We start from the raw sequence: 27,803 nt of genomic DNA, 5'->3' as shown, positions 1-27,803 counted from the left end.
TAAAAAATTAAAATATAATTTGTTATTCAAAATATTTTTATTTCAATTTTTAATTTATATTTTCAAAATCATTTAAAATATATTAATAAAACTTAACTTTCACGGAATAATACTTATCTTAACTAATATAATTATTAATTAAATTTAACTTTCACTAAACATTTCACTAAACATTACCTACATTAATGGATATATTAATAATATTTTAAAAGAATATAACAATCTATAATTAACACAATAATTAACCTATTTAACTAAATTTAAAGTCGTTTCCACCCTATTGAAATCATATTCCAACCAATGCATACCGAAGTGACATCAAAATAAAGCAATGTCACTGAGAGCAAATAGTTTATATTTTATTAAAACTTCTCCACTATTTAATTTAATATCAAGATATTTATGAATGATATGCAATACCTAATAATTAATGGAGCTTTCTCCATTAATTTTAATATATGTATAATTAATTAAATATTTTAATAAAAGTAATAGTTTAATAATATTAGTAAGATGCTATTTTCGAATTTTTATATTAAATGAATAGAAAAGTTATAATTAAATTATATATGGGTAATTAGGAGAATTAGTAATGGGTTATTTTCCATTTGACTTATAATAGTGTGACAAGGGTGAGTTCTAAGTGCTATTACTCTAATTCTATGATTACCGCTCTAATTTTATGGGAACTATGTCATCACAACACACTCGTCCTAATAAGTAACAAAGGGATTAGAACACGAAACCTGAAACTACTCACATTTCTTTCCAAATAAGCTCCTAGCGAAGTTAATTTTAATTTTCTATTAATTATTTTGATTATATGATAGTTAAATTAATAATAATTTAATAATTTTAGATATTATATAAATATTTGATATTTTAAATAAAAGTAATAATTAGATCATAGTAATTTATTAAAATTTTTATATTAATATGAAATTTATCTGAATTATAATGATGTTATGATGATGATAAGGATTTCAATTATTAACTAGTTTATTATATTTTAAAAAGTAAGATATTACTTGATTTTTTATTTTATTTTTTTTTGCTAAAAAATATTGAGAAGTGTTTTATAATTATTATAGTTTTTGTGATTTAAAAAGTTAGAAAGATTGGTAGTGTGACGAAGAGTTTGAAACTAAGAGTTAATTTGTGTATATACTAACAAAATACGAGAGTGCAAGTTTCATCTTCAACCCTCCTAGTGTCACAATGATGTTAGAATCTTAATGACCAATTTATTTATGGAGTTCACTAGAGTTTGTTCTTACTTTAAGAATGTTTATTTTCTTCTTTACACTAATTAAGGAAAATATATGTTTTTTATGTTCTAGATTATGGTTTATCACCTAGTTAAAATATCTTAATTTCTTTTTTTGAGCTAACTAGTTATCACATTGGAATTTCTCCCTAAATTTTGATAAAATAATATTTTTAATATTATCATTAGTTTAAGATATTATTTCTTCCATTATTCCCTAATGATTTAGCCAAATGTTGGACATCCTTTTACCATTCCTACTTGAGATGAAGGTGGAATGTGGTTTTGAGGCTTATCTAGAGTTTAAAGTCATTTTAGAAAGCTTCTTGTGTTATATTTTGTTTAAATTGTCCTTATTAGGAAAAGGCTTGATAGTGTGTATTTCCTTTAATGTTGAGATTATAAGTTATAAAATTCATTTTGGATCTATTCTATCTTTGTCCATGATTCTCTAGTCAGATGGTGTACTCCAAAACTTCACATCCATGTAAAATAATAGGAATAACAAGATTCTCAAGAATGAGTTTTTTTGTTTTAATCTCATACATGCAAAGATTCATCCGTTTACAATTATTTTCAATCTCATAATAAGTTTTCCACTCTCCATTTATACTTTTCTTTCAATATCATAATAAGTTTTACATTCTCCATTTATACTTTTCTCAATGGTGTAATTACAGTTAACGTTGTCATGAAATATTAATTCCAAGATATTTGTATGAAGACACTTCCTCCAAGTTCTTATTTTTTAATGAAAAATATCATAGGTGATGTTTTTGGATTTAATTATTGTAACTTTGTGTTTTTTCAATGTTAACATTCATACCCATATTGGAGTATAAGTCATGGAAGATTTCTATATTCCGGTAAAGGTCATAGGAGTCCCTCAATTAAAACAATATCATCATTGTAGAGAAGAGAATAATGAATGACTATTCAGAGTTGGGTCACCAAGACTTGTTTCTTCCAAAAAATATTCTAACATGTTTATGTATATGCCAAAAATTATAGGGGGCATGCACAACCTTTCTTCACCCCAACATTACAATTAACTTCTTTCACTAGCCATTAGTGTTTCTAACCTTAGAAATAATATTCTCATACAACCCTGTCAAAGCAACCCTCAACTCAAAATGAAAATTTATGTCTTCCAACCTATTTCAAAGTTTTCTCATGTGTATTGTATGAAATGTTTTTCTAAAGTTAATGAAACAATATAGGGGATTTATTTTATTATTGTGGAAATCTTTGAACATGATCCTAAGAGTAACAAGGTAGTCCATAGTTGAAATTTTAGTATAAAATATACCAAAAATGAAAAAAAATAAAATATAGTCATCTACTATATATTATTAAGCCTTTTCATAGTAGGGATTTAAGATTTAATTTATTTTTTAATAATTATTAGGTGGATGAAAATGATTTAACTTCCACTTAATATTTTAGAATATTTTTAGTAGTATTCACAAATTAAAAGTTGAGATTATCTCGATAGTAGTTAACCCTATTTTTCTTTTTTAAGTAAATTGATTAATTAAGAAAAATATCATTTGAACAAGTGTCATATGAAATGAGTTATGATTTTTGGGACATGTGTTATTAAAGAGTCATGGTTTTGGTCTATGATATTGTAACAAAGCCTATTTACATACTAAGAATTTCTATTGTAAAGTGGGGGTAAAGCTCTATAGTTAAGAATCTTGGTAGATAATTTTTAAATGTAAATATGTTTAAAATATATATTAATTCTATTCATAATTTTTTTTTTTGTAATCAAGCTAAGATCTTTATATTACCAAAAATAGTTTACATAAAGTACAAGCAAGGATGAACTAGTAAAACTTGTGTTCGGGGGAGGAAATGTTTGCAAAATACCTATCCTATCATGTAGTAAACTTAATAGAGACAATCTTCTTGTGATAGGGAAACGAGATGGTCCATCAAAGAGTTTAGATATCAGTTTAAAATAGTTCAAAACTGAGACAAAATAGAAATTGCAGATACTATGATGACTGAGATAATTGAAATAACTATGAAACCTAAGAGAATTAAGAGACAAATTGAGCCTTTCCCATAAGAGGTTAAGAGGATTGATGAGTTTGAACCTTGACATGATCATGTTGGCATTGGTTGCTTGAAGCTTGATCCTTTTGAAGTTGGTTGTGCTTGGCCTTGTCCTTCCTTGCTTGGTCTAACAGTTCTAGGTATTCGAATGATTCGTCATATCCTTCAAGTGGCCAAGGATGACACTCTCATTCAATCAATTCTCTACTTGTATAGAGGTCTGCCTCCTATTGAGAGGTTTCACATTTGGAGGTCTGAGCAACATAGGTCTGGTTGACTTCCTTATGCTCTGAACTCTTATGGATTGGGGAGCCTCCATTGTTTACATGCCCCTGTTTCTTTTCCTAAGCTACTCGAGGATTAAGGTTGGATAGATTGATTGTCAAGAGAGAGGAATCCATAGCTCCAGATCTTTCTAAAGAGTTGGTGGACACTTGAGTTGGTAAGAGGGGAAGAAATGGAATGACCATCGATTGAAAGAGATTTCTTAGAGAAATGTGAGTATGGTTTAGGTTGGATTTTACCTCTACCATTCTACATTATGCACCTTCCCGGGCCTCTTTATTATTCCATAGATGGTGGGAAATCTGATTTCTAATTGCGTAATGGCAATTTTCAATGTGTTTTTGTTCCTCTGCCTCCATGGAAGCTACCAGTCGATGAATGTGTGACTGAATGTCATGATCAAACTTTTGCCACCTTGCCCTTACCCTATACCACCTTGCCTGAGTCAACCCCATTCTTGAACCATAATTTCTTGCCTACTGTGTTGAACCTTATGCATTTTGTATCCTCGAGCTTTTCCACTCCCACCTCAACAAGACACATGCAAAGTGGAATGTTGGAGAGAATGTTTGAATTGCCACAGAATTGGGACAATGATGGAGATATCCTTCTAGATTTTGAGTGGTGTTTCCGGATGCCACCATGTGTCCTTCTCTGAGAAATATTGGCTAAGACTAGTGACACATGGTTGCCACCTAGTCTCAAAATTTAAGACCTGTCATTTACCTAACATGAAGATGCTAACAAACCTTGAGTTACATATAAAAACTTAAAACAAAAATATAACTTAATTAATTTTATAATTTTTTAATTTTAACAATATAAAATGTATAATAATTTTTCTTCAATATTTACTAATTATTTAATTTATATAATTAAATTATTTATATAATTACATTAATATATTATATAATAAGCTTTAAACTTAAGCTATCATTAATATATATAATTAGAAATATATAAATTTTAAATTTATTTTATTAAATATAATATTTATATTTAAAACAAACCATACTTATTTAATAGTCTGCATCTTCCATTCGAAAACAGTCTCAAAGATATTCCAACCATGTCAACTTTTCACTAGAAAAACCTACCCTACAAAAATCCCAATTTCTAGAAGAGATCCTACCCTAGAAGAACCCCCCATTCCTAAATAAAGATGCTTAGGTCACACGATATTAATGTACATTCATATTCAATACAATTTGCTATTGAAATTTATTCACCATTCAATACATTAATATTTAATTTTCTTTGTGGTTTTTCCAATTGAATACAAAATTCAAAACATCGTTTCGCTTTAAAAAAAAATAGAGAAAAAGGTTGTACACAATTTTAAGTATTTTAATATCCATACATATATATAATTTTCTTTCTTCATATTCAAATTGAATACAAAATTCAAAAGGTTGGAGACAATTTTAAATATTTTAATATTCTTACATGGATATCTTAAAAGCACTAGAATTTTCGAAACAATATCATCATTAAAGAAGGGCGTTGTCTATAATACAAAATTCAAAAGGTTATACACAATTTTGAATATTTTAATATTCATACATAGATATCTTAAAAATCACTGGAATCTCCGAAACAATATCATCATTAAAGAAGGGCGTTGTCTATATAGGCCCTAAATTTATTAGTCCAAATAAATCAAAATTTTTGATAATAAGAGTGTTTGAATTTTTTTTAATGATATAAAAGAATTTAATATTATAATTTTTTTAAGATTCAAAATATTAATGTTTGACCAATATAATTTAGATTTACAAAAAATTGTAAGATTTTATTAAATTTTCCATAATTTTATGAACAAATTTGAAATCTAATCAAACTAGATTTTCCAAAAAAAAGGACAGGAAACTATTGTTTTTTCACGTACTCACATTTAGGGAAATTCAAAAAGGTTTTGCAGGCTTTCCTCTCTATTGCAGGACCGACAATGATCCTATGTTGGTTTCGGGTGATAGAGAAGCAATATTTTCACTCTATTACTGAACAGACATAGTGTACTATCAGTTGATGTTTTGCATTAATGGCAATAGTTCTGATTTGCGAGAATGCTTTCTTAATTGAGAATCACATAAAACAAAACAGTCAAAATCCATTTGCAGTAGTGCGTGCACAGGTACAGTCGAGATATGGTCCGACGTGTTGAGTCGTAGCCATGTGTTCACTGGGTATATATATATATATAATTTTTTTTTGGCACATATCCTTTATAGACGAAAGGTGACCTTTGCATGGTTGGAAGGTGGCAAATATTTATTATTGACATGAAAGTGACTTGCAGCACCCTCGATTCCTTTTAAGTCATGTCAAATGCTGTAATCTATAGTTTTTCTTAAATTGAAAAAAAATAAATTTACAGTTGCCAAACGTTAGTATTCTGGGTATCCATGGGTCTAGATGGTGTTGAATAGTTAGATTTTTTTAAATTGTAGTTGCCAAATTTTAGTATATTGGGTATCCATCATTCTGGATTGTGTTGAATAATCTGATTTTTTTTTGGAAAAAAAAAAATCAAGAAACCCTAATCTGTGCATCTATTTTATATATAATTTGGATAGTACCTATTTATTCATCTCTATATTTTAATTATATTTATTTTAAAATTTATATACAATTAAATTTTTTATTTTATTGTTGAATTTTAATTATATTTTACTTTAACATTTATATATAATTATTTTTTTTTTATGTGTTTTCTAGCTTTGCTGGGATTACCATCACATAATTATTAAAATATCAATCGCATGTTTTGTTAGGGTGTAGATAAATAAATAAAGTACTAGGGACATTTAATTATTTGAAAAATGGGCATTTTTTGGTAAAAGAAATATAAGGTCATTTATTTCCTGCAATGGAGTCTAAATCAATTCCTTTATCTACCTGGAAGCCCGTCCCTAGGGAGGCATTGGGACATCACTCCTAGATTCAGAAAATTTGCAAAGGGAATATCCCAACAAAATCAAGTGTTTCAGCTTTTGCTAGAGTATTGAAATGGAAACGACACATGGGCTCGAGATTTGCCTCCTTTGTAAGAAAAGTTGTGAGGATAATGCACATTTATTTCCGCATTGCCCATACACGATGGCTGTTTGGGAAGGGGTATTGGACACCTTTGGCATCATGCCAATGCAACATTTCACTACATTAAGAAGCTGCATATCGAAGTGGATTAAATCTCATGACTAATTTAGTTTTCTCCCACTATATCTTATATGGATCATTTTTTAGAATAGAGGGAGGATGTAATCAAAATTGTTGCCTACTTCTTGGAGTTTGGATCAACTCAAGTTGCAAACATGCATAAAAGAATCATTTGGAAAAATATATGGCATACGCTCCCAGTGGGTTTCTTTGATGGAGCTTGCTGTGTGAGGAAATGTGGATGTGGGGTTTATATAATCACCTTACATGGAGCTTGTTGTGGGAGGAAATGTGGATGTGGGGTTTATATAATCACTCACCCGAGAAAAAACTATCACTTTTGGTGGGAAGGGGGTCAGGCACGAACAATAAGGCAAGGGAGAGATAGTGGGGCTATGGCTAGTGTTGATAGCAGGGAAATGGTTGGGATTGAAGAGCCTATAGGTCTATGGGGATGCAAAAGGCATTATCAAAGGGACATAATAAATTCAACCCTGCATTTTTGAAAAATTGGATGAAGCTAATCAAGAAGATGGTAAGCACATACCAACACATCAACATTGATCACATTTACAAAGAATAGAACTGGACTGCATATTTACTATCCAAAAAAGGTATTGGGAAAGAATATGGTAAGTTTTTTTTACAACATTTGATCATGGGGTAAAGACAAATGTTGGAAGCATCAACTTCTCGAAGAGTTAGAAGATAATAATGAGTAATGATGGACACATGGACTTTTTTTACTATAAGAAGATGAATACATTTTGTGTTTTCTTTTGATGTATATGGACTAAGTAAGACGGATAGTGAACTACAACACTTATGTACCTAGAACTAAAAGATGGTTAGTGAAAAAACACAAATCACTATCTTTTTGGATGAAATGTATGCTGAAGAAATAGATTGTAATCAAAATACATGACACATATACTACAAGAATATTAATACATTTGAGAACATAATGAGGATAATTGGACATATCAAAGATACTGGACTTTTTTATTTACTAAATATATGAAGACTAATGGCAGATTTTCACGATGCAGAATATGGACTAAGTTAAGACGGATAGTTGAACATACAACACTTTTATGAGAACTAAAAAGATGGAATTAGTGAAAAATACACAAATCACTATCTTTTTGGGATGAAATGTATGCTGAAGAAATAGACTGTAATCAAAATACATGACACATATACTACAAGTTTAATATTAACAAGTGTCAGATTGCTGTTTTTATCAGTTAGCGGAGATAATCGCCTTTCCATAGAAATAAAACGAAAAGTTAAATTTGGAGCCCTCACCACAAGTCTGACCTTCAAATTTTCAACTGACTGGGCTTTATCATCAAGATTCGCACACTTCTGTTTTTCCAGGTTTATGCCACTTTTTGTCATGACCGCAAAAACGCAGACAGACAGGGAGAATCTGTATTTTACCGTCCAATAACAGAGTTTTAACTCATGACGCAATCAGCAGAGTCATGATGAATCGCATGATGCATGACATTCCCAATCACATGTTCGAATCAATTCAAGATACAATTAAGAGGAATAGAGGCTTTGGAAGAGGAATAGAAAAATCTATAAAGTCTATTATTTCTAATAAAGTAAATATAGATAAATATTATTTGAAAAATGATTTAGAGAGTTTTATGATAAATATTATTTGAAAAATGATTTAGAGAGTTTTATGATGAAAAGTAAATTTTTACTTTAAGAATTGTTTTATTTGACCTAGGAATTTTATTTTTTTTGACTAAAAATCGCTCCAATCTTTGGCTTCCATTTTTGTCGATGAAAGAAACAAAATATCTCTTGCAACACTCACAATGGACTATCTATTTATTTATTTAGCACAATAAATTGTCATTGTTAACGTGGGTTTATTTATTTGACCATTATTTTGAGTCTTTTAACTTTGGAAGGAAGTGGGAGAATAGAGATAAATGATTAGAGAATGCAATTCTCAATGTACGGAAGGCACCTCTCAATGTTTGTAAATGGGTTTATAATATAATTAACTTTTGATTATGATAAAATATTGATATAATACTTTAAACAGTTTACATTATATATGGGAAAACACTTTTCATTTGAGAATTACAAAATTTAGTTCTTTATTTTCTGAAAGTTTATATCATATACAAAATTTAGTTCTTTATTTTCTGAAAGTTTATATCATATATGGAAAAACATCTTTTATTTCATTTGAGAATTACAAATTTTGCTTCTTTATTTTCTCTTTTTATTTGATTACATTTAATTATGTTAATATTTATTTTTAATTTTATTTAATTTATATAGATATATAATATTAAAATATTAATTATGGTATTTAAATATTATAAGTAATTTTCATATAGCATATCTTTATGTTAAATTTTTATTTTCCTTTTACTTATTTTTCATTAAAATATTTATATAAGAACAATGAAATTTATAGGTACCCACAAAATTTAAAGAAAAATCTTATAGAAGTCTTTTTTTTCCTTAGAATATTTAGATGGATCATCCTCGACCACTACTCTCACTAAAGGTCAATACACCTCACTAAAAGTCAATACACCCTTCAGAGCAGATGTTAACATCTATGGAGTAGTCTAAATATGAACATATAACCTAAGGCTTTCTTATCAACAATATAATTCAGGGAGATTGTTCAACCAATGATCATTGAGTGTAGGTGCACATAAGCATTAGTGAATTATCCAAATTTTGGGTAAACAAAAGTAAAACCCCAAGATATGTTGTTTCATAGTTTAGTTTTTTAAGCAAAATCTATGTACAAATATATTGAGGATTGAACCTACTTTTAACTAAAATGGAGTCCAATTCCCTCAACATGTCATTTCAAAATTGTTTAGCGAAAACATACATGTCATTTTAAAATTGTTTAGAGAAAACATATGCATTAATTAGTTGAAAATAAAATTTAAATAAATTATGATAAACTAATATTGATTCATTGAAATTCAATTAATTTGTGTGAAAAACATATCTATTATTATATTATGTAAATAAAATTTAAATTAATTATGATAAACTAATATTAATTCATTGAAATTCAACTAATTTGTGTGAAAAACATATCTATTATTATACTATGTAGTATATTCAAAATTTTGTATTATTTTACTATGTACTACGTTTGATATTTTGTAATTTGCCTTAAAAACTTAAGTAAATAATGTAATGAAAACTTTATATATCAAATAACTATATTTAAATGTTTATAACATTTTTAACGAATTGGTTTTTTAATAAAAAATAAATTTTAATAAATAATAAAAAATTACTTTTTACCCAGGAAAATTTTAAACATGGAAATTTATCTTAACATTTAGAAATCTTGATGAATCTAACTAATCCATGATATGCCATCTATAAAATATTTGGTGATATTTTTGTAAAAATATTCAAATTTATAATAATTTTATGTAATCTCTATATAAACATTTAACAATTTTTAAAGCAAAATGATTATATACTATAAAATTTGAGCCATTTAGATAAAAAATAGAAATTAAACCATTTTTTTTGGAAAACATATGGAAAATGAACTCACTTACAAATATTACCTCTAAAATTTTCCATTAGATTAATTTTTTATTTTATTTTAAAATAAATAATTTAAATTTATAAAAATAAGAAAATAAATTTTGAATATTTCATTTAAATACTCAAAAAAATGGTATTTATAAAGGACTCAGTGAAAGGAAAAAATAACATTTTTAATATAAATTAATAACATTTTTAATATAAATTTAGTCCCTCAATATATGCCACTTATTTTTAATATCTTTAATATGCTATGTTTGCAACCTCTAATATGTTCATGCGTGTTCATATGTCTTGGCATATATGGGGAGTGTTTGAAATATAGGTGAAAACACTCCATATATGGCATATATGGGGAGTGTTTGAAATATATAAATTCACTTCCCATTCCTCCAATACTTCTTCTAACGCGAACCGAAAGAAGGGTTTCCCGAAAAAGACAAAATAGAGGTCGTAAAAAGAGCTCACATCGCAGATCCAATAGATAAAAGGTGAGCTTCTTTCTTACCGGAGCGAGGCATATGCATCTAAGCATCCACCGAGTGGGAAGGAGGGGAAACAGGGAACAACATTTCTTTGTCCGGAATTGATCAACCCAATCGTTTTTTAGTTGAGCTCACTTAACACTCTCATATTTCTCTGACCTAGTTGTGAGTAATTATAGATAGAGTTATTTTACGGAAATTGTAATAGTTTTCATAAAAAAATCCATGTAATAAAGTTAATAAAGGAAACTAATAACTAAGGTCATGGGACACTTATTTCAAGTTGAATGTTAGTAAAAAACATAGTGATAGGGATTATTAGTGTTTAATTAATGACTATGAAAATTGACATTTATTTACAAAAATAATGGAAAATAGGAGAAAAGGAAGGTGAAAGGTCACAAGTTGCATGTGAGGAGGAAATTGAACGGAAAATAAGGAAAATGAATAAAATAGTGGCTTTAATAATAAAAAGGATTTTGTGGATCAATTCACAGCTTTTGTCAATTTTAGCTTGGAGCTCTCTACTCTATTCTCTCTCTCATACTCTTGCACACTTAGAGTTTTCTTGGAGTATTGTGGCATACTTGGGATTTGGAGCAAGAAGGCAAAGGAAAAGCAGGAAAATGCAAGGGGACAACGGGATCAGTGGTTACAATGAGTTTTCTTTGAAGCTACTAATTTGCATGTATGATTTCGTTGCTAGTTTTGGCGTGCATGACATATGCATGTGGTTTTTTGGTTGTGATTTGTCATTCACATGGGGATTGCTTGAATTGATAACGGTTTTGCCCAACCTTGCCATTTCTTGGATAGCCATGGTGTTGGGGGTTTTGCCTTTTATTTTTTGATTGTCGCTCATGTTCCTTATGGTTGTGGGTTGAATTATTAGTTCTTGGAGTGTTGGTTGGACAAATTCTGTAGAAGCTTTGTAACATCTTGGGTTGAGTTACTAGTCCTGCAATCCTTGGTTGGACAAATGCTCCAGAGCCCTTGGTCGGTTGAGTTACTAGTCCTGGAATCCTTGGTTGGAAAAACGCTCTAGAGCCCTTGGTGGGTTTAGTTACTAGTCCTGGAATCCTTGGTTGGACAAACGGTCCAGAGCCCTTGGTTGGTTGAGTTACTAGTCTTGGGATCCCTGGTTGGAAAAACACATTGGATTCTAGTGATAGCTGTGGATTGAGTTACTAGTCCTGGAAGCCTTCGTTGGAACAAACTCTCTTGAGCTCTACACAACTTGGGTGGAGACCGATCTGGTGATGGTTAGTGATGTCTGACCGTGAGGTGGAATCACTAGTTAAAGGTTGAGGTGGTTGGCTTTTGGAAGTCCTCGTTTGGTGTTCTTGGCTTATTCCATGAGATCCCACATTTATTCTTGGAATATGGCACAAGGGTGATTGACTGAAAGAGAAATTTGGTTCAGCCCAATCTATGGACGGGCTGTATGTGGAAGTCCTTGACTTGGTTATATTTTCATATGTTAATATAAGCTCCTTTTCATTTGGTATTTCACGAGTAAATGTGTTTGTCATTATGTGGATTTAATTATGGTTTCATCATTGATATTTTTCTAGTTATTTGTTAGTTATAAGCCTGTTTTATGAAAAACTTGTGTTATGACTGTCATCATGTTTTTATTAGTAGATGAAATGTTAATGAATGCATGGCCTAATAGATGATCTTGGAGCTATTATGAGAAGGCATCAGTCTTTCTTGAATATTCTCAGATAATTATGAGACTCCTAGGTTCATATTTGTATGCATGACCTGTACATCACATGTTTATGATATGTTTGATGGAATTCCTGTCATGGCTAATACGGGTTAGGTCTAGACCTTGTTCAAGTGTATATATTACTAGCCTTATTTCATCATTATTTACCATTTATGGAAGTTTCATGAAGTTCTCGATAGAGGCCTGAGTTCTAAACCTGAAAAAATGGCTCAGAATTCAGAGTCACTAGCACAAAACTTCCTGAAAAAGGCTGCAGTCGCATGCATGCCTTGTTATGGGAGTGACTAGATAGTATTAGTCACATGGAAGGATTGTTGTGGGAGTGAATAGGGGTCTAGTTCTACATAGCATCAAGTTGTCTAAGGGGTTGGACACGTGGAGGGGTTGGTTGGCTCCTAAAGGTTTTGTAGCTTCTAAGGAAGGTCAAATTGGTATTTTCTTGTCGTTCCACTTACTTAACTATACATGGTAATTTGAATCATATCATAGTAACTCTTCATCACATGTTTACCCCAGTGGACTTGTTATCTTGGGTAAATGTGGGAAGAGGGTGTTAAAGAGTGGTAACAATGGTTTTGTTCTCCTTGGGTGATGTCTGGTTCCCTTTTCTCTTTAGATGAATATGTTGTCATGTGTAAATGTCAGTTGAATATATGTTCATTATCCTTGTGGTCTATGTGTTTTTTTATGTATGCATGGTAAGGGACATTTTTATCGTCATATTTTCATGTAGAAGTTGATGAGGTTGTTGTTGGGATGTGTTTGCAATGAATGCATATTAGTGTTTATATGTAATTTTTATGCATGTGTGTCGTCCATATGTTTGCTATGCATAATACCTACTCGATGTTATAATTGTGGCATTATGCATGGTAACTGAGGTAATGATTGAGATGATGTCTATATATTGTTATGATTATGATTATACATGTATTGCGCTAATTTGGTTGATCTTGCATACAATATATCCTCCCCTAAACTGTACTAAGTTACATTGGTTGTTTATAATTTGGTTTTGTAATATGATATACTTTGCAGGAATAAAAGATCAAATATGACTAGCAAGGTGGTAGACTACAATTCACGAAATTATCCCTATAAATCAGATGAGCAACACGGTGATGAGTACTCCCCTCACATCGTAAACACTCTAAAGTTTGAAGGTAGAGATAAGAAGTTTCAAAGAAGATAATGATCAAATCTTTCAATAAAAAAAGAGACTTGATAGGGCATATGAGAAACAAGGAGAAGTTAATGCAATTATCCTTCAGAGCTTGTCAGACTTGCAGAGACAAGGACCACTTAGAATCAATCATGGGCAGGAGGATAGGACTAATGGAGCATCTGGTAGTAGGTCACATGGTGGGCACAAGTTGGATAGAGATGACATGGTCAGAGATGGTAGATTCTTGGATACACTTGATAGGTGAGGAAGTGGACATGGGCTTTATTCTAAATTTGGTTCAAACATGTATCATGGTCATCATTGTTATCATCCTTATAGGATGAGTGACATGGGATATTTGTTGAATAAGTTTAAGAAAGTAAATGCACCTACATTGGATGGAGAAATGAAGAAGTCATAGGATTTCAAACCATAGTTTCTTGGGATAAATAATTTTTTTAGTTTGCATGATTACTCAGAGAACATGAAGGCCAGAATAGAAAATTTCAGTCTTAAAGGTAAAATAGACATTTGGTGGGAAGATGTAAAGAATGTGATAGGTATTCATGAGAAGAGGAGTTGACTTGGAGATATTTTGAGAGAATCGTCAAGAAGAAGTATCTATCTTAGAGATAATATGATGACAGTGAAAATTAATTCTATGAGCTTAATATGGGATCCATGAACGATGAGGATTACACTAGTAGATTCTTGGATTTATTGAGGTATGTGCCTTATCTTAAGGAGGAGAAAGTGAATATTCAGAGATTCATCAGTGGGTTTCCAATAGCATTTAAGGAAAATATTGAGTTTGATGAGCCTGGATCGTTGGAGGAAGCCATCAAGAAGCTAACACATTGTTATGAGTCAAAGCACAGATACGAGACTAAGGAGGATTGGAAATGTAATTAGAATAATAAGGGAAAATATGATAAGAAGCGAACAAGACCTCAGAACACAAGTAATAAAGTGAATGCAACATTATCTAAGAAGTTCAATGCATCTGATAGAGGATAGGGATTTTGATTTGAGGAGCAGAACAAGGGTGATGTAGGAAGCTCTTGTAGTGTTGGACTTGTGGAGGAGAGCATCACAAGAGAGATTGTCCACAAAACTAAGGTGGTAGACCATAGATCTACAATGCTCAGGAGGCACAGACAGTGGGGAATGTTGTACATAGTATTCTTCAGATTTATGCAGCGCTGGATAGTAGGCAGGCAGATTACCAGGGATCTATTATCAAGATCGATGGCAAGCTTTGTGACCAAGTTATTTCTATTTTGATTGATCTTGGATATAATTATAGTTATATTAATCCTGACCTAGTGGATAAGTGTGCTTTGAATAAAGAAGTGCATGCAAAGTCTTGGTTAGTACAGTTGGCTAGGGGTACTAAGAAGAGAGTTAATCATTGGGTAAGATCTTATGCATTTGAGATATATGGTATGTCTAAATTAACACATATGAATGTATTTCCATTGGGATCATATAGTATGCGTTTGGGTATGGATTGACTATATATTCACAAGACCAAAGAGGATTGATATGAAAAGGATATTGAGTTCTTGGATGTCAATGGAGAACAAAGAATCTTGCAAGGTAAGAAGAAGGCAACATCAGTTAGAATGGTGAAAATTATGCAGGCAAGGCACAATCATAGAAAATGATATGTATTGTTTGTAGTACATATTTCTAGTGATAAAGGTAAGGAAGTTGAGGATGTGAATGTCTTGAGGAGGTACTAATTTTTACAGCAATTCCAAGATGTGTTTCGAGTAGAGATTTCAAAGTTTTCACCTCATGGGGAAGTGGAATTTTCTATTGAGTTCGTACTAGGGGAAGCACCAACATCAAAGGTACCATACAAGATGAGCACACAAGATTTCATGTAATTGAAGTTGTAATTGATGGAAATACTTGACAAGGGATACATTAGGAAAAGTGTATCGCCTTGGGGTGCACCAATGTTGTTTGTGAAGAAGAAGGATGGTACTCTCAGGTTGTGTATTGACTATAGGAAGCTAAACAAGGTAACCATCAAGAAGATATATCCATCATCAAGGATTGATGACTTGTTTGATCATTTGAAGGGAGTAGTAGTGTTCTCAAAAATTGAATTGAGATTCGGATATCATCAAGTACACATTAAAGAAGATGAAATCTACAAGACTGCTTTCCAAACCAGGTATGGGCATTATGAGTTTGTTATAGTTCCTTTCAGTTTGAATAATGCTCCATTTAATTTTATTCGCTTGATGAATAATGTATTGCATCTTTATTTGGACAAGTTTTTTATTGTATTCATTGATGATATATTGGTATATTCTAAGAATGACAAAGAGCGTGTCCAACACTTAGCAACAATGTTGATATTGCTGAGAGAGCATCAATTGTATTCTAATTTCAGTAAATGCAATTTCTTTCAGATGGAGGTACATTACTTGGGGCATGTGGTTTCCAAGGAAGACATGGCAGTAGATCCAGAAAAGATAAGAGCTATCATGGAATGAGAAACTCCTATAAATGTGGATGAGGTAAGATAATTCATGGGAATAACAGGTTATTATAGGAGGTTCTTTAGGAACTTATCTCGGATTGCCTATCCCATTACATCATTATAGAGGAAAGGTAAGAAATTTGAATGCACAGAGGAATGTGCAAGCCATTTTGGGAAGTTGTTGACAAATGCTCTAGTTTTGAAGATTGTAGATCCAGACAAAGAGTTTGTGGTATGTACAGATGCTTGCATGATCTAGGTGGATATTGGTGGCCACCTGCCAAGTCCACCTGGACCCCCACCATTGTTTCTCTCAGCATTTTCAGTTTCCTTAATTGTAGCACAACTTACTATTTTTAGCAGTTTTTCAGGTCTTGAACTTCCAGAGCCGTTTTTAGGCCCTAAACGATATTTTTTGGGAAATTTGGGGCAACATGGGTCCATGGACCCATGTTTCCTCCCAAAGTGGTAGTGCTCGAATAGATCTTTCTAACGAGCTATTGTATGCGTCAAACGGAGATCATATGCCAAATTTACGACCCCAGGAAGTTGGTGTACCAATTTACCCAAACGGGGCCCATAGTTTGGCATTTCATTTTCTAGGGTTAGGTTTTGGAATTTTAAGGGTTTCCATTGTTTCTAAACAATAAATAGGCCTTTGAACCTCGTTGTAACACAGTTCAGAGGCATGTAGCCACCACATCTCTTCTCAGAGATAAGCTACCATCGCCCTAGCTAGTTTATTTCCATTACTGTTTGTAAGCATATTTTAGTATTTTACATTAATGAAATGAAGTATGATTTCCGCTGCATATCTGTGTTTATGGTTATCTCTGTAATTTGTTGCATTCCTGCTTAAGTCCGGATCAATGGTATCAGAGCGGTCTGCTTTTTCTCTGTTTTTCTTTGCATGTCCCCAACAAGGTCGGGATATAAGGAGTTAGGGCTTGAACTGGTCGAACCTTTGCGAGACCAGCCTTGCAAATCCCGACGGCCTCCCATGGCAGATGAGAAGAAAGACGAGGGGGCAAGATATCCTATCAAAATCTTGCTCGAAGAAGCCCTCGAGCGACAACGGAACGCGATGATGGACAGCTTTGCCCAGATCCTTCAGCGGCTACCTAGAAGCGACGCATCGGCTTCCAGAAGCTACTCTGGAAACGCCACGCCCTTTAAGGTACAAGTTAATTTTGAAATCCCCATATTCGAGGGTCAGATAGACGCAGATGTCGTAGATAAATGGTTAAATCTACTAGAGGGTTATTTTTCTGTTCATGAATTTTCAAGTCGGGAAAAGATTGTTTTCACTCTTCTCAAAGCAGCCCCCCATGTCAAGGACTGGTGGGAAACCTACTGCGAGCAGAAGGATGAAAGTACTGGCTCACTATTTTCAGCCACACCCACTTGGAATTCATTCCGGGATGCCATCAAGGAGCAGTACTACCCTGTCGGAAGCTATGAGGATGAATACATAAAGTGGACCACGCTGCGGCAGGGAAGGGACCAAGACGTGCCGGAGTTCACCAATATTTTCCATACCCTTCTCACAAAGTTGGGTATCAAGGATTCGGAGCAGCATTTGATACTGAAATATCGTGGCTGCCTGCACAAGTACATCCAGGAAGAAATACAATTCCTGAACATCTCCTCGCTTGGCACAACATATCGATATGCCGTCAAGGTCGAGCAGAAGTTTAAACAAAAGAAGCGAGACTTTGGATTTGCGAATCTAAAGCAGGGGAAAGGTGCCCCTAAACCACAGAACAAAGGGCAAAGCCAAGGCGGGGCACCCCAAGACAACCTGCCGAAGCTGCAAGCAAAGAACAGCGCCGCAAAGTCGAGAAAGGACACAGGAAAATGGTGTGAGTTCCATAAGAGCTCCACTCACAACACAAGTGAGTGTTGGGCCAAGCAGTGACTAGTGGCTGAGCTAAAGGTTTCAGAATCAGATGCATGTTCTGACTCTGAGTCAGAACCCGACAAGGGAAATGACAAAGGGAAGCAGATCATTGATGTGGATCCCAACGCCACTGTTGCTACCGCCAAGATCCAGAAAAATGAACCCAAAGATCCATAGGAGGAGGAGCGTCTCTTCCACTCCCAGATGTGGGTAAAGGGCTCCCTGCTACAGTTCATTGTTGATAGCGGGAGCCAAAAGAACCTCATTTCAGTAGAGGTCGTGAAGCGGTTGGGCTTACCGACCACAGCACATCCACAACCATACACCATCGGGTGGCTTCACCAAGGACGAGATCTTCGCGTGAGCCAACAGTGTCGCCTTCCATACAACATCAAGCCCTTCACGGATGAGGTATTGTGTGACATTGCTCCCCTTGAAGTTTGTGATGTATTATTAGGACAACCATACTTGTGGAAGCGACATGCTGTGTATGAATCAAGGCCCCGTGCTGTTATTATTACATTGGGAAATAAGTTGTACAGGATACCAGAGGTAGCACCACCTACCACCATCTCTTTGATTACTGCAAAACAATGCAGTAAGCTCATTTCCAAAACTGGGAAATTTGTTTTCCTGATGATACGACCTCAAGGAAAGAAGAAGACGGTGGCTGTGGCATCTAGACAAGGCCCCTCCGCACGACAACTACAGATGGACAAGGTCGTGGAGGAGTACGAGGACATCTTCACCTCCCCCGCAGGGGTTCCTCTGCACTGTCAGGTCAAGCACTCCATCGATCTGACCCTAGGTGTGCCGCTACCCAATGGACCAATTTATCGGCGCTCCGTTCTGGAGAACGATGAAATCAAGAGGCAGATTCAGGAGCTCCTGCAGAAAGGTCACATCCGTCCGAGTTCATCGCCTTGTGGGAGCCCGATCGTGTTGGTACAGAAGAAGGATGGGATGTGGAGACTCTGTATTGACTATCGGGCGTTGAACAAGATCACTGTCCGTAATAAGTACCCGATCCCACGGATTGATGACCTCCTGGACCAACTAAAGGGGGCGAAATATTTCAGCAAGATCGATCTGAAGTCAGGATATCACCAGGTACCAATCGAAACCTCTGATGTGTGGAAGACTGCCTTCAAATCCAAGGAGGGCTTTTTCGAAAGGTTGGTTATGCCTTTCGGATTGACGAATGCTCCTGCAACCTTCATGAGGCTAATGGATGACATATTGCGGCCATTCACCAACTCATTTGTAGTAGTATACTTGGATGACATTCTGATCTTACCCCAGAGTTGGGAAGAGCACCTCCACCACATCCGACAGGTTCTCCAAACACTGCGGCAACACAAGCTATGTGCCAATTTGGAGAAATGCACTTTTGGCATGACCCAGGTTCAGTATCTGGGATACATCCTTGATGAATAGGGGGTGCATGTGGATCCAGCCAAGATCCAAGTCATTCGGGATTGGCCATCTCCAACCACTCTAATAGAGCTCTGCAGCTTTCTAGGTCTTGCCAACTTCTACCGCAGTTTGGTGTTGGGGTTTTCTCATATTACTTGGCCCTTGAGTCAAGTCACCAAGGGAGGAGCGAAAGAAAACTTCTTTTGGTCTGAATCTCAACAAAAGGCATTAATAGAGTTGAAGGATCGCCTTTGCACAGCACTAGTGCTCGCGTTACCAGATTTACAACAACCATTTGAGGTCGAGACAGATGCCTCTAACTATGCTATTGGGGCAATCCTTACTCAACATGGACATCCAGTGGTATATCACAGTGAAACACTTTCAGACACAGTCCGGAAGTACCCCACTTATGATAAAGAGATGTATTCAATTGTGCAGGCCTGCCGACAATGGAAGCATTACATTTTGGGGAAGGAAACGATCATCCACACAGACCACCGACCCCTGCAGTTCATACAGACCCAAGGGAAATTGTAGAATGATCACCATCAAAAGTGGTCTACATACCTGCAACAGTTCCACTTGAATATCAAGTATAAGAAGGGTAGCACCAATAATGTTGCAGATTGCCTCAGTCGACCACCGATCATGGCATTAACCACCGTGCTCAATTCTTGTGGGCACGAGACTTCTGATTAGCCACTTCTCTACAAAAGTGACCAAAAATTCGGCCACACATACCAGACACTCTTGGAGGGTCGGCATGTTCTAGATTTTCACCTCAAGGATTCCCTATTATGCCACCTGGGTCACCTTTGTGTTCCTTCAAGCGAGCATGCCAAGATGATTTGGGAAGCACACTATAGTCGAGCTGCTGGGCATTTCAGGGTCGAGAAAACAGTGGCAGTACTGCAAAATTATTTCTATTGGCCGAATCTTCGACAGGATGTTGGCAAGTACATCAGATCATGTACTGCCTGTGCCATTGCCAAACCGACCATCAAGAAGCACGGCCTCTATACCCCGTTGCCTACCCCTAGTCGACCTTGGGAATCCATCTCCATGGATTACATGTTAGGCCTTCCTTCCACTAAGCATGGAAATGATTGTGTTTTTGTGGTCGTCGACAGGTTCTCGAAGATGGCCATTATGGCAGCCTGCAAGAAGAATATCGCAGCAGAAGCCACTGCTAAACTCTTCTTTGAACGAGTGTGGGTGCACTTTGGGATCCCACAGTCTATTATCTCAGATCGGGACAGTCGGTTCCTCAACACATTTTGGTTCAGTCTCTGGTCAATGCTGGACACCAAACTCATGAACTCCATAGCCTTCCATCCTCAAACTGATGGCCAGACAAAGGTTGTCAATAGGATGATTGTGCACATTCTGCGCATGTATAACTCAAAGCATCCACGCACATGGGATGAGAGCCTCCCCTATGTTCAGCATAGCTACAACCACACTCTTCACAGCTCCACTGGCCATAGCCCTTTTCAGGTGAGTTTGGGATTCCAACCACTATGCCCCATTGATGTGGCCATGCCACTTGCAGCTACTCACATAAATTCAGCTCATGTCCAGTCCGAAACAGATAAGGCCACCAGCTTCATTGAGCGCATCCAACATATTATCTAGTAGGTCGATGACATTCTGGAGAGATCAAATGCCAAGTACAAGCAGCAACATGATCAACATCAAGTGCCACACAAGTTTCAGGTGGGCGACAAAGTCTTGTTGCATTTGCAAAAGGAATGCATTACTGGAGCCTATCGGAAATTGAGACCACTCTGATATGGTCCTTACACCATTACTAAGGCTGTGGGAGACAATGCATTTGAGCTCAGCATTCCCCCATTCCTTGGCCTACACCCAGTGTTCAATGTGGACCGCCTTCGGCCATACTTTCCACCATTGCTAGACACATCCGACATTGCAGAACAGCTCACACCCACAGAATTAAATCCAGATTGCATGGAACAAGCTGCAACTGATCGGATCATGGACACACAGATCAAGAACACTTGCCAACAGAATATCCAACTGTATCGAGTTGTTAAAGTAGGCCAACTCCTCCAGGGCAAGTGGCTCACCAGGGAACAAGTTCAGCAAAAGTTATCTCATCTCATGGAGGAACTCAACGCAATGGGGACCATTGCTTCCTAAGGGGGGAGGAATGATCCAGGTGGATATTGGTGGCCACCTTACAAGTCCACCTGGACCCCCACCATTGTTTCTCTCAGCATTTTTAGTTTCCTTAATTGTAGCACAACTTACTATTTTTCGCAGTTTTTCGGGTCCTGAACTTTCGGAGCCGCTTTTAGGCCCTAATCGACGTTTTTTGGGAAATCTAGGGAAACATGGGTCCATGGAAGAATCTTGCCTCCCAAAGTGGTAGTGCTCGGATAGATCTTTCTAACGAGCTATTGTACGCGTCAAACGGAGATCGTATGCCAAAGTTACGACCCTGGGAAGTTGGTGTACCAATTTACCCAAACGGGGCCCACAGTTTGGCGTTTCATCTTCTAGGGTTAGGTTTTGGAATGTTAGGGTTTTTCATTGTTTCTCAACAATAAATAGGCCTTCAAGCCTCATTGTAACACAGTTCAGAGGCATGTAGCCACCCCATCTCTTCTCAGAGATAAGCTACCATCGCCCTAGCTAGTTTATTTCCATTATTGTTTGTAAGCATATTTTAGTATTTTACATTAATGAAATGAAGTATTATTTCCACTGCATATCTGTGTTTATGGTTATCTCTGTAATTTGTTGCATTCCTGCTTAAGTCCGGATCATTGCAAGAGATGACTTGGTGGAGTCTTGATGTAACAAGGATAGGTGGTGTGCTATGAATCAAGGAAATTGAATGAGCATGAGTAAAATTAATTGATGAAAGATATTGAGTTGGAAGCGATCGTACATGCATTGAAGATGTGGAGGCACTATCTTCTTAGCATGAGGTTTGTACTAATGAGTGATCACAGTGGATTGAGATATCTATTTGAACAACTAAACCTAGATTCCTTATTCAGATCACCCAAGATATTAGAAGACATTGAAATTGGTGCAGAAGTTATATTATTGGTTGAATTTGAAGAAGGAATGGTAGAGTTTGTGGCTAGGTTCTTGGATTGTCAATAGGTAAAATTAGAGTGTATGCATCCATGTGGATTACTACAATCGATTTTGATTCGAGAGTGGAAATGGGATGTCATTTCGATCGATTTCATTATAGGTTTTCCAAGGAAATTTAGAAAACATGATTCTATCATGGTTGTGGTGGATAGGTTGACAAATGTAGCACTCCTCATTCTAGTCAAGTCTACTTATTCAACTAATGATGTAGCATAGGTCTTCAACGGAGATGTAGTGAAGTTGCATGGTATTCCAAAAGAAGATTGTGTCATATAGTGATACCAATTTCACTTCTAGGTTATGTAAAGAGATATTTAAAGGTTTGGGTACAAAGTTGGTCTTCAATACATCTTATCATTCGTAGATACATGGAAAAACAAATATGGTCAACAAGATTTTGGAGGGCATGTTGAGAATGTACATCATGCATCAGCAGCAAAAGTGGGAAGAGTATCTTCCACTGGTTGAGTTCGCTTACAACGATGTGTATCAGGAGTCTCTGAGGATGTGTCCATTTGAGGCACTCTATGGGAAAAGTTGTAATACTCCCATCAGTTAGAGTGATCCATTGGAAAAGTTGTTGATAGGACTAGACATGTTGGTAGAGATGGAACATGAAACGCAGGTTATTAAGAAGAATTTAAAGGTAGCAGAATATAGACAAAAGAGTTATGCATATCAAAACATGATGTTTAAGGAGTTTTAGGTTGCAGAATAGGTGTACTTGTGCATCAAGCCTGAGAAGAGCTACTTGAGGATTGGATCATATACCAAGTTGGCACCTCGCTATTATGGACCTTTTAATATGCTTGAGAGGATTGGACTAGTAGCCTACCGACTTGCACTTCCTCCAACAGTGAAATTCCATGATGTTTTCCATGTTTCATTGCTTAAGAAGTATGTTAAAGATGTTTATCATATGATTGAATGGTTTGTATCGCTGGTGGAGCTAGAAGGTTAAATTGCAATCGAGCAGGTTAAGGTGTGGTGGAAGCACTTTGGGTTCAATGAAGCTACATGGGAGATGATTTATTAGATGCAGGTAATCTATCCTTCATTTTTTGTCAGTTAAGGAAAATAAATTTTGATATATGTATATGGTTGTTATTGTAAATATCATAACGAGTTGTGTTATAAATCTTCAATAAGCGGTATGGGTGTCATGTCGCTATGTTTGTCATGCTGGTTTTCTTTTCAGCAGGTTTTTCATTTTAAATATTGAAATGAGCTAAGTTATAAAGCTTCATGGACAATATGTTTTTCTTTTCAGTGGTCTTGCTGGTTGTAGGTTTCATTAAACACCGGGAATGGTGTTCTAGGTTCTATAACAACCCTGGTCAAAAATCCATGTAACAAAGTTAATAAAGGAAAATAATAACCAAGGTCATGGGACAAGTGTTCTAAGATGAATGTTGGGAAAAAACATAGCGATGAGGACCATTGGTGATTAATTAATGGCTATGAAAATTGGCAAAGGAAATGGCAAAGGAAAAGTGGCATTTATTGACATTTATTTACGAAAATAATGAAAAATCGGAGAAAAGGAAGGTGAAAGGTCATAGGTTGCATTTGAAGAGGAAATTGAAGGAAAAACAAGAAAAATGAAGAAAATAGAGGCCTCAATGATAAAAATTCTTATGAGGATTAGTTCATAGCTTTTGTTAGTTTTATATTGGAGCTCTCTACCCTATTCTCTCTCTCATACTCTTGCACACTTAGAGTTTTTTTGGAGCACTCTTGGCGTATTGTGGCATACTTGGGATTTGGAGCATGAAGGAAAAGGAAAATCAGGAAAGTGCAAGGGGACATCAGGATCAATAGCTATAGTGGGTTTGCTTTGTAGGTACTGAGTTGCATGTATTATTCCCTTGCTAGTATTGGAATGCATGATATATGCATGTGGTTGTTTGGTTATAATTTGTCATTGGCATGGAGGATTGCTTGGATTGAAAGTGGTTTTTCCTAGCCTTTCAATTTCTTGGATAACCATGGTGTTGGGGGTTTTCCCTTTTCTTTTCAATTGGTTCTCATGTTCCTTATGTTTGTAGGTTAATTTATTAGTTCCTGGAGCCTTGGTTGGACAAACGTTATGGAAGCCCTGTAACAACTTGCGTTGAGTTACTAGTTTTGGAAGCCTTGGTTAGACAAACAATTTAGATCTCTTGGTGGGTTTAGTTACTAGTCTTGGAAGCCCTGGTTGGACAAACTCTTTGGATCCTAACAACAACTATGAGTTGAGTTACTATTCCTCAAAGCCTTGGTTGCAACAAACGCTCTAGAGCCCTAGACAACTTGGGTGGAGACCGATCTGGTGATGGTTAGTGATGTTCAACCATGAGGTGGAATCATTGGTTGAGGGTTGAGGTGGTTGGCCTTTAGAAGTCCTAGTTTGGTGTCCTTGGTTTATTCCATGAGATCCCACATTCATGTTTGGAATATGGAACGAAGGTGATTCGGTGGAATATGGAATGAAGGTGATTCGTTGAAAGATAGATTCAGTTTAGCCCAATCTATGGTCGAGTGGTACGTGGAAGTCCCTGACTTAGTTGGATTTTCATATGTTAATATAATATCTTTTTGCTTTGGTATTTCAAGATAAAATTTGCTTGTCATTATGTGGCTTTAATGATAGTTTCATCATTATTACTTCTTTGGTTATTTGTTTTCTATAAGCATGTTCTATGACCAGCTTGAGTTATGGCTCTCATAATGTTTTAATTAGTTACTAGATGAAATGTTAATAAATGCAAGACCTAATAGATTATCTTGTAGCTATTATTTGGAGGCATCAGTGCTTCTTGACGATTCTCAAACAAGTATGGGACCCCTATGTTCATGTGTATGTATGACCTGTGCATTACATGTTTATGATATGTTTGACGAAATGCTTGTCATGGTTGGTATGGGTTAGGTGAAGTCCCTGTTCAAGTGTTTTCATTAGTAGGCTTATTTCATTTTTATTTACAATTTTTGAAAGTTTCATGAAGTTCTAGGCAGAGGCTTGAGTCCTAGCCCTGAAAAAGAGGCTCAGAATTAGAGGTTGTTGGTAGAGAACTACCTGAAAAAGGCTACAGTCGCATGGATCCCTTACTGTTGGAGAGACTAGAGGGTTTCAGTTGCATGGAAGGATTATCATGGTAGTGACTAGGGGTCTAGTTCAACATAAAATCATTTTTTCTCATGCATTGGACACCTAGAGGGGTTGGTTGGTTGATGAAGGCAGAAAGATCATATTGGTCTTATCTTCTCGGTTCCACTCCCTTAACTATACATGGGAAGTTGAATCATATCATAGTAACATTTCATCACATGTTTAACCCAGTGGACTGGTTAGATTGGGTAAATGTGGGAGGAGGGTGTTATAGAAATCAATTATAGTATGCTTCCATCCTCCCCCTCCATATGCCCTTTGTTTCATATCCTTCCCATCTGGTGGAGGATTGATTTTATGGAGTTTTGAGATGGCTTAAGAGGAAGATGTTATCCTTGGTAAAGAAGGTTTAGGAATACTACTCTGATAAATGAGATATTAAATAGAAAAGAGATAGATGCTTAGATATCGACGATATACGATATAACACCATGCCAGTGAAGAGTATGTGTTTGGTTATTTCACTATCCCACTCTCATAAGTGCTTAGATTTTTTCTATGCTCACTCATCCATTTCTAATAGGAGTAATGAAAGTACCACTAATTCAGAATTGTCCAACCTTAAGAGAGGGAAAGGTAAAACAACTCCCACAGTTAAACTAATTCCTACGCACATCCCATTCTCATTGCCAAGTATAGATCTTTCTTCACCAATTTACGTTGATCCAATTACTACCCTATGTTAAGGGGACAAAAGAATAATCTATATAGGGAGTGTGTGAAGGTGACGTGTAGAATATTTCAAGTTAGGCATAACGTATTGAAAGCTAGGATTTTTAATAATCCTCTATCCTATGTTTTGGTTCGTGTGGCATTTCAAAAATTCACCTCGATATCAAATTCGAACCAATACATTCCATTAATATACATGCCATAAGACACCTGCTCTACATTCACCACTTAACTTGAATCGAATTTGAATTTGAATTTTTTTGAGAGGAAGGTCAAGAAAGGGTCATCTTATTTAATGGAGTTTACTCATTCTCCTAAAAATGTAAGGGATTGAATGCATAATCAAAGTCTCATTAAAGAAACGATCTCTTGTGTTACGGTTCTATGAGCAAAAGTTTGTTAATTCCATCGTCCATATTTTATGTTGTTTAGAATCCTTTGGTTACAAAGGAGTTCCAAGCATTTTAGGACCCCCTCAGGATGATGGTATTAGCAAGCCAAGAAGAAGCTTCAATTATGTCTGAACTTGCAAAAATGAAGCCTCATACTTCTCTTGTTGAAAGTGATTCAAATTGGTCCATATTCAAGGATGTTCCAAATGGATTCCTTCTTCCTAATAGGAAGTGAAAAATAAAAATATCATGGAAGGATCAGATGGTTCTAAAAGTGTATTTCAATGCCATTTGGTCCCTAATTACAGGTATTATTTAATCCTTTTATGATGCAAGAATTTTTTTAGGAAGGGAGAAGATTTAAATAGAAGTACAGTGAATTTTCCAGTCAAATGCCCCCCTACCCAAAATTCCAAATAATGGATTTTTTTCACAATACTACAAGAGATATCTTTGATCCTTTTTTGTACATCCAAAGTAGTATACTAAACAATGTCAAAACCTCTCTTTCTTTCTAAGTCAAAGTTATGCCTTCTTTTTTATTTCCCTCCTTATTGAATCCATTCAAGATAACTCTTTTCTTTATGTCCCCAATGGAGGAATGGAATGGGAAGGGGAAGTGATAGTGGGGAAACTACCTTCTTAATTGGATTTATTCACTAATTATTCACTTTGTGCCTAAACTTCAGAGATCTTATGGGGGTCGAAAGGCACTTTGAAGTCAGCTTATAATTTTTTTAATCAATCTGTTGGAGCACCAAATAAAGTCGAGGCTTCAATTATCTTTGTGAGTCATTTGTAAATATGATTTAAGTTTAAGTATTTTATCTGTATTATTGTTATTAGTAATCTATGATTTTTTTGTATTTATATTATATATCCATTATAAATTACTTCACTGAGAATTCACGACATA

At 35.2% G+C, this 27,803-nt stretch overlaps 1 protein-coding gene across 1 annotated transcript in view; it reads left to right on the top strand.

Moving 5' to 3' along the window:
• LOC149151476 (uncharacterized) overlaps window positions 1–8,334 on the top strand; it is a 120,051-nt gene extending 111,717 nt beyond the window's left edge. The window contains exon 3 of the transcript XR_016263204.1: window positions 8,156–8,334. The gene's annotated coding sequence lies outside the window, so the exon portion shown is untranslated. The remainder of the gene's footprint in view (window positions 1–8,155) is intronic.
• Window positions 8,335–27,803: the final 19,469 nt, after the last annotated feature.

Source organism: Pinus tabuliformis, chromosome 9, assembly GCF_031772625.1.
Source record: "Pinus tabuliformis cultivar Carrire ecotype Pingquan chromosome 9, CPIR1, whole genome shotgun sequence".
In the NCBI taxonomy this organism is placed as follows: domain Eukaryota; kingdom Viridiplantae; phylum Streptophyta; class Pinopsida; order Pinales; family Pinaceae; genus Pinus; species Pinus tabuliformis.
This window is presented reverse-complemented; position numbering and strand designations above follow the sequence as displayed.